Consider the following 8,809-nt stretch of genomic DNA (forward strand, 5'->3'; position numbering starts at 1 on the left):
TCTTATTGTGTACGGGCGCGGCTTCGGGCCAGCCAGGGCTTCTCATGGCACTGTGGTCTAACCCCAGCGCAATGCATTCGGACGCCCTGAAAGCAAGGGACACGGGCTCTCTGGTGGGCGCCCGCCCCCCGCCTGTGAGCTGTCGGCGAGCTGACTGACGAACACCGAAGGCAGCGAGGGCGTGCGGGGTGGACAAGCGCTCAGTCAACAGACAGATGCGGCAGCTTCGGAAGGCGAGCCGGCCGGGCCCGCCTTCCAGGGGCCGGTGGGCTTCCCCCCTCATTTTAATTCTCCGTGTGCCACGCAGCGACGCACGCGACCTGCGGGCAGCGTGGGGCGTAAGATGGGTGTGAGAGCCGGTCTCACGGCCTGAAACTGCTGACACACGTGAGTGTCCAGCATAAGCCTGCGTGCAAAGCAGAAGGAAGGAGCAGACTCCGGGGAGTATGGCGTGCCTTCCGGGGTGGGGAGGCAGGGAACTGAAGCAATCAGGGCCGACTCGGCGTCATGGGCAGGAGGGAGGAGGGGGCTGCCGGCCAGGCGAGGGGCCGGCCGGTGGGCGGCGACGGAGGGTCGCCCAGAAACGGAAGCCAGGGCCGGACGGCAGGACTCCGGTTGAGCTGGCTGACAATGGGGCACCATGCGAGGTGTTACAAGACAAGGGGCCGTCTGCCTCCTAAAATTTACATTTTTTTATTAAAAATGCTTTTTAAAAAAAAAAAATAAAATAAAAATAGCATAAAGACATTGATGTCTTTTTCTCAGCCAGGAAGGTTTCAGGCTGGTGCTTCTCAGCACGCGGGGGGCGTGGCGGCCGAGGAAGCAGGTGTGAGCAGGGCCCTCCGCTGGCGATAGCCACAGAACCTCAGAGCTCTTTGTGGGGCGCTGAGGTCTTCAGAAGCAAGTAGCTTAATGAGCTAACGCAGTCAGGCGACGGCTGCCCCCGGCCACACACGGGTGGCGGGTGCTAGGCACGCAGCACAGCGCTAACACCCTCCCCCGGGCGTCTCTCCCGCCCCCGCCTCTGACCCCACAGACTTCCCAGGGGTCGCCCCCTCCCACGTTCCCCCACCCTCCCCGAAATCTGGATCAAGAACCATGGTTCGAAAGTCAGTGCCCTGCCCGAATTCACCCCACCGACCCAGCAGAACAGGAGCCGGAGGCCGGGTGCCCCCCTGAGCGTCCTGGGGCCCGGGGCGCCCTACAGCTCCAGGAACCTGAATTTCCAGACTCTGGACGTGTCTGCTTTGACTTATGGTGTCTACTTTTCCCTCAGAACTTCAACCGACATCAGGACTACACCTTCCAGACCCTTCTTCCTGCGAAACCAGACCCTTAGGATCTGGGGCCTGCAGGCCCTTTGAAGGGGACCGTAGGAAGGAAAAACGAAAGTCTAACCAGGTGCGAGTGACCAGATCACCTACAGGAGAGGTGTCCGGGCGCCGGGTGGCAAGTTAGGAAACAAAGAAGCAAGACGAGCAGAGCCGCAGCGAGGCCCGAGGCCCGAGGGTGAGGGCAGGCCCAGAGCCGGCGGTGCAGGCGAGGGACGGGGTGGGGTGCTGGCGGGGCGTCCTGCCTGTGCGCGCAGTCGGGACTGGTGGGGGACGCTCTCCACTGCAAATTTCACGCGGGCACTGGCCTTTGCGTTAAAATTCCCCCTCCCCGCCGTCCCCATGTTCTGCCTGGTGTTTGGCCGCTGAACCCCTCTGAACACCACAGCGTGTAGGGAGAGAGAATGCAATTGCCAAAGAGAACACAGGGACAGGGACAGGGGACGCGGGGGGCGGCGGGCAGGCGGCCTTTGCGTGACGTGCGATGGGGCGGCCCGGCCAGCAGCTGCCTGACCGAGGTCCAGGTCTCCGAGGTCAGGGCACCACGGCGGGAGGGGTGCCCAGTGAAGACGGGGGGCCGTGGGGCCGAGGAGGACCCGTCCTGGCTACAGTTTACCACGCACGCCTTCGTGGCAAGAATTCCAGATTCAGACCGGAACCGGTTGTCCACTCTTTTTAAGGGACAGCCGGCCTCGTCCGTCACCGAGGGCATGCACTCCACATCTGTAGTGACCCTGCCATTCCCTGCTCTTTTCCCAGCAAACATGTCAGCCCCCCGCCTGCTTCCAGAATGTCCCTTGGGATTTCCGGTGTGTTTTCCTTTGTGACAGGAAAGGTGAGCTCACTCTTCTTCCACGAGTACCTGGGGATAAGGTGAAGGAATCTCAGACACGCAGAGGTCAAGCCACAGGCTCTGCGCCCTCTCCTGCCCTGGCCCTGTGTCATGGCCGCTCTCGTGGGCCCCTCTGCGCCTGGGGCCTGCCCACGCTGACGGCCCTGAGCTCTCAGGAGCCCATTGTCCCCTGGGGAAGAGGAGAAGCGTCAGTGGGTAGAAGGGCCGGCCCAGGGCGCCCTGCTGTCAGAGCGCATCCTCGCAGCTAAACGTCTTTATCCACAGAGACTGTCCCTATAGTTTTCCCTTTTAGTCTGGCTTCCTTTGGGGACACTTAGTCCAGCAGAGATATCTGAATACACACTGGTCCCCAGGTCCCTACAAGGGTCCTGCTCCATCGGCTGCATCGAGAGATATGGTTGGACACTGCCGTTGGTGACCGTTAAGGTGACCGTTAAGAACTCCCCCAGGGTTCCGTGACAGTTAGGAAGCCGGTCTGCCTGGGGCATCGCAACTGACCTCTGGGGCAGAGGTCGCGAGTTCTCGGGCTCCTTGGCTCTGGCCTGAGCGGAAACGCACTTTCAGGCGTGCGTAACAAACTACACGCAGTGTTCGTTTTGAAGCACGTGTTCGGTCATAGTCAGTCTATCTTCTTGCTGTTTTCATGTAAAATTCTAACTGAAAAAGTTCTGGGTGTTTTCCTGTGCCCACACTCGGACTGGGTAAACCTCAAGACCAGGCTCCCAGCACTCCTAAGCCCAGGGCGGCAGCAATCCTGGGCTAATGAGGCCAATTTCGTTTCATTTTATTATCAATTAATTTTCATGAGGGACGTTGGTCAGTAGTTTTGCTTTTTTTTGTTTTTTTTTTGGTACTATTTTTGTCTGGTTTTGGTACCAGTTTAATACTAACATCATAAAAGGAGTTGGGAAGTATTCCCTGGTTTCTGTTTTCTGGAAAAGATCATAGAATTGGATCAAGTCTTCGCACATTTGGTTGAACACCAATGTGAAATAATCAAGGCCTGGAAACATCTTTTTTTCGAGAGTTCTTAATACTACAAATTCAATTTATTAGTTATAAGGCTATTCGAATTATTCGTTTCATATTGGGTGAGATTTGGTAGTTTATGCTGTTATTTTTTAATTGAGGTATAATCGACATACAGCATTTTAGCTTTAGGTATACAATATAATTATTTGATATTTGTATACATTGTGAAAAGATCTCAAGTCTAACATCTATCACCTTACACAGTTACAATTTTTTAATGAGGACTTTTAACATTTACTCTCTTAGCAATATTCAAATATACAACACAGTATTATTAACTCTAGTCACCCAGCCACACACCCCATCCTCGTAACTTAGTTACTTTATTACAGAATGTTCGCAACTGCACCCATTTTGCCCGACCTGCCACTTCCTGTCCCTATCAGCCACCGATCTGTTCTCTGTATCTATGAATTTGGGTTTTTTTGTTTGTTTGTTTTTAGGTTTCACATATAAGTGAGATTAAATGGTATTTGTCTTTGCCTGACTCATTTAGTCGTGGGCTTCCTGAATGGAGGGACAGGACCCCGAGGCCGTAAGCAGGAAGAGGCGGTTGTTGATGCCGGCACTGGCTCAGCGGGTTCCTATCCGAAGGCTGAGCCCCGATTGTAAGAGAACGGGCAGTTTGATACAGCCTCGTCATTCTTACACAGCTACAGATGTAAGGACGAACGCGGACTGGCTGGCTAGCTACGAGAAAGCCGATGTCAGCCGGCGAGTCCTTGCCGGGGTGGGGGCGTCAGGAACGAACTTGTTCAGGCAGGAAATGGCCAGGCAGGGTCAGGCTGCCACAATTTCACTTAGCACAACATCACTGAGGTCCGCCCATGTTGTTGCAAATGGCGAGATTCCATTCTTTTTTATGGCTGAATAACATTTTATATATGTATTGTACATATATACAACATTTTCTTTATCCATTCATCCACTGACAGACATTTAGGTTGTTTCCACGTCTTGTCTATTGTAAATAATGCTATAATGAACGCGGGGCTGCAGATGTCTTTCTGACTTAGTGCTTTTCCTTCAGATAAATGCCCAGAAATGGGATCATTGCTGGACGATATGGTAGTTCTAGTTCAATTTTTTGAGAAACCTCTGTCCCGTTTCCCGAAGTGGCTTCACCAATTTCCAGCCCCACCGACGGTGCACGAGGGTCCCTTTTCGTCCCGTCCTCGCCCGCACGCTTTACCTCGTGCCTTTTTGATGACGGCCACTCTGACAGGTGTGAGGGGCCACCTCGTGGGTGTGCCTTGCAGCTCTCTGAGGACGGGTGACGTTGAGCGCCGTTTCACGTGCCTGTTGGCGGTCTGCGTGTCCCCTTTGGAACGATGCCTATTCAGATCCTCTGCCCAGTTTTTAATTGAAACTTATTTTTTGGATATTGAATAGTGTGGGTTTTTTTAAAAAATATATATTTTGGATATTAACTGCTCATCAGCTATGATTTGCAAGTATTTTCTCCCATTGAGTAGGTTGCCTTTTCATTTTGTTGATGGAGAGTGTAACTTTAAAAGATACTGAAACGACATCCTTGAACTATATGGAGCCTGCCAGGCAGGCATTGTACAGATGCGCAGTGGCATGAATTTGGTGGGGGCCGAATGGAGGCAGTGGGGTGACGGCGTGTGACTGCTTCGGGCTGCTTGTCGTCAAAGGCCTGAAAAGACACCACGCCGAGAGCAGCGAACCAGGGTCTCCGTCAGCCATCTCAGCCCCAGGTTCGTGGCGACAATCCGGGTTGGGTCGTAACTGAAGAGACAGTTACGGGTGCCGCCCACAGACCTCACGGTGACGCTGGGCGAGCCCGCTCAGAAGAGGCCGTAACGGGGCCATCGCGGTGGCCGGTCCCCCCACAAGCTGCGCGTCCTCAGGTCCCGAGGGCCAGTCTGAAGCTGCCGAGTCACCTGGCCCCGCGGCGGCCGCTGCGTCCCCAGTCTCGGGAATTCTGAAGGTTATTCTTGCGTCCGCCAGAAAGCGCCCCCTCTGCTCCCGAGCACAGAGGCGTCTTCGCGGCGAACCGAGCGCACCTCTTTGTGGTCTCTCCTGTCGGCGTCGGCGTCGCGCCCGGCGCACTCAGCCTGCCATGTGGCCCGTCGCCTGTCTTGTCACCGGATCGCAGGGCAGGTGTGACAAAGGGAGTCTGTCCAGAAACACTGGGATCAGGACCACATTCAAGAGAAGCTCAGAGAAGTGAAAAACGTGAGGCTTTTAGCTCTCATCGAATGTCACCCTCTTTAAAGTTGACAAGGCTTTGGAAAGTCGCCTTCTGAAGGGACACAGTTCCATCCACGATATATATATATATATATATATATATATATATATATAATTTTTTTAGGGGGGGAGGGATAAAGGGTCCGGCATCATTTATGTAGTTTATTAGAAAAACTATTTGCTAGATATTTAAGGCCACTGGGCCAATTTCGATTTTAAAAGTCTATTTCCAATGTTCTAAAATTAAAATGGCAGAAATATCTTAGGACGCTTAGTAATTTCTTTTGCTGCCCTAGGTTTCCGTGGATGTCTCGGGCTGGTCGACCACGTGCCCGTGCCTCAAATCTCTGCTCTGAAGTGATCAGCCGCAGTGATGGGAGCACCAGTGGACTACCTCATGCCTCCGGAGGCCCCCGAGGTAGAGAGAACAGGCCCCGCTGGGCCTCTGCCTCGTGGGAAGAGCAAACACGTGGGGACAGTGCTGGATTCTGAGGCCACCGCTGGTCCTGTGGCCTCTGGCCTTTTCTGTGCACAGCAGAGACTAACCAGTCTTTGTTCCTTCAATCTTTTGCCACGTTTTTTTTTTTTTTTTGGGGGGGGGGGCGTGGGGAAGTGGTGAGATTTTTTTTCTCTTCTTCATATACAGACCATTGTCTTAAACTCAGAAGCAAGATGCCTGGTGGAAGAAAACTGAGTAACTTCCCCCTTTTGAGAGCATTTCAAATAAATTATTATTTTTTTGAGTGCTGTCATTTATTTCATGTGCAGATGACACAACTATCTATGTAGAAAAGCTGATGCAGTTCTACCATATAAATAAACAAAAGCAACCAGAACTAGTAAGTGAATTTAGCAAGGTTGCAGAATACAAGCTTAATACAGAAAACTGTTTGTATTTGCATATATTATCAGAAATAGAAATTTACAAACCATGTCAGAGGATAGCATCACAAAATATGACATGCTTAGGAGTAAATCTGACAAAAAGTAAGCAAGATCTGCACCCTAAAAATTATAAACCATTAATGAGAGAAATTAAAGAAAACTCGAATAGAGAGAGAAGCTATATTTATGGCTCTGGAGATACAACGTTGCTAAGATGTCCGTTCTTTCCAAATCGACCTATATAGCCAATGCAGTTGGATATTAAAATTAAAATCCCAGGTGGCTTTTTTTTTTTTTTTTTGGTGTAAACCAACAAACAGATTCTAAAATTTATATTGCAATGCAAAATATCCGAATTAGCCAAAAACACTTTAAAAGGAAAAACAAAGTTGGAGAATTAACTCAGATTTTAAGGCTATTATATAAAACAAAATTGTGGAAATAGTATAAAGATAGGTAAATAGATCAACAGAAGAAAGAATCCAAAAGTATACGGACAGACCAACATATAAGGACAACTGATGTTTGACAAAGGTGAGAAGACAGTTCAGTGAAAAAAGAATATTTTTTTCCACAAATGTTACTAGAAAAGTTGGATATCCATAGGCAAAAAAAAGAGAACTTCATCTATACCTCATACTATATAAAAATTAACTCAAAACCAATCACAGATTTAAATATAAAATCTAAAACTATTAAACTCCTGGAAGAAAACATAGAAAATAAAAAGACAAACTAGAGACTGGGAGAAAAAACCTGCATTTTTAATATCGAGTTTATTACTGAGTTTCAAGAGTATTACCGATAAAAGTCTTTTATCAGATGTATGTTTCAAAAAAAAAAAATATTTTCATTCAATTTGTTTCCCTTTTTATTTTTTAAATAAGTCTTTAAAAGAGCAGCCATTTTTAATTTTGATAAAGCCCCTTTACCAGTTCGTTCTTTATGAATTATGCTTTTGGTATCATACTGAAGAAATCTTGGCCTAACCCAGTATTGTAAATGTTTCCTCCTATGTTTTCTTCTGGAAGTTACTTGGTTGTTTCAAAGGGATGGTGAAACTGGTCTCTATTACTCCAATTTGGCTGAAACTGGAAGTCTCACTTTCCAGAGTCCCGTAATATTATATTAAAAATGTTCAAGGTACAATTCAAGGTTACTTGAGATACAAAGAATAGGGAAAATCTCAACAACTCATAAGAAAAAAGACACTCGATACTTGCCTACCCCATGGTCATCTGAATCTTGATGATGTAAATCCAACGAAATTTTAAAATACCTATAATAACGTGTTCCATGGAGTAAGGTTGGACACTCTTGAAACAAATGGAAAGACAGTAGTTCCCAGTAGAGAAAGAGAAATTGTAAAAAGAACCAAATGGATACTTTAGAATACGAAACAAAGTAACTAGTGACAGAGGCGAGAATCTATATACTTCAACAGAGTGGTAGAAATTACCCAATCTGAACAACAGAGAAAAAATATATGGGAAGAGATAAGTTAATGAGTGTCAGGAATGGTGGATACTGTTAAGAGACGTAGCATTCACGCTAATCGTGTTACAGGAGTGGAGAATGTAGTTGGTACAGAATAAATATTTGAAGAAATAATGACCTAAACTTGGTAAAAGTCATAAATTTACAAATTCAAAAAGCTTAGAGGACCCCTAACTAGATAAGCTCAAAGGAAACCAAGCCCAGTTAAATCTTTTTTTTTTTTTTTTTAGGCAAGGCAACCCTTGGTTGACCTCACAGACTGCAAGGACCTTGTCAGCTCACAATCCCTTATTTTTTAATTTTTTACGCCTACAGCACCTGATCTTCCTAGGTGGTCCCCCATCTAAGTACTAACCAGGCCTGACCCTGCTTAGCTTCTGAGATCAGACAGGATCGGGCTTGTTCAGGGTGGCAGGGCCATAGGCGGCCCAGCTAAATCTTAATCAATTATTTTTTAAAAATCTTGAAATCTACCAAAAACCAATTATTTTTTAAAAATCTTGAAATCTGCCAGAACAAAAAACGACACATCCGAAACCCTGTGGATTTCTCGCGAGAAACAATGGAGGCCGGCAGGAAGGGGCATGACATTTTTAAAATAATGTAAGAAAAGAACTGTCAACTCAGCCTTCCCCAGTAAAAATATCTTTCAAGAATGAAGGAGTAATAATAGTTTCAGATGAAAGAAGACTGAGAGAAGTAGTCGAAAGCAGGCCTTCTCTAAAAAAAAGTGTTAAAGTACTGCAGAAAGAGAAAAAAATTATACCATAGGGAAACTGGAAATTTTAGGCATGAAGGCAGAGTATCACATAGGTAAATAACCAGGCAAAGATGACAAATTATATTCTCCTCTTCAGTTTTTGAAATATGTATAATGAAAAGCCAAAATTATAATACTGCCTGGCAGGGGTTATAACGTATGTAGATGTGATAAATGTCACAATGATACATACGACATGGAAGGGGGAGGGCGAAGTTTCTACGTTTCATTCAA

General features: G+C 47.6%; 1 pseudogene; it reads right to left on the reverse strand.

Annotated features, from left to right (window-relative positions):
• Nucleotides 1-8,121: 8,121 nt before the first annotated feature.
• LOC118609568 lies at nt 8,122-8,240 on the reverse strand (annotated as a pseudogene).
• Between the last annotated feature and the right edge of the window lie 569 nt (nt 8,241-8,809).

Source organism: Rousettus aegyptiacus, unplaced genomic scaffold (assembly GCF_014176215.1).
Source record: "Rousettus aegyptiacus isolate mRouAeg1 unplaced genomic scaffold, mRouAeg1.p scaffold_m13_p_11, whole genome shotgun sequence".
In the NCBI taxonomy this organism is placed as follows: Eukaryota; Metazoa; Chordata; class Mammalia; order Chiroptera; family Pteropodidae; genus Rousettus; species Rousettus aegyptiacus.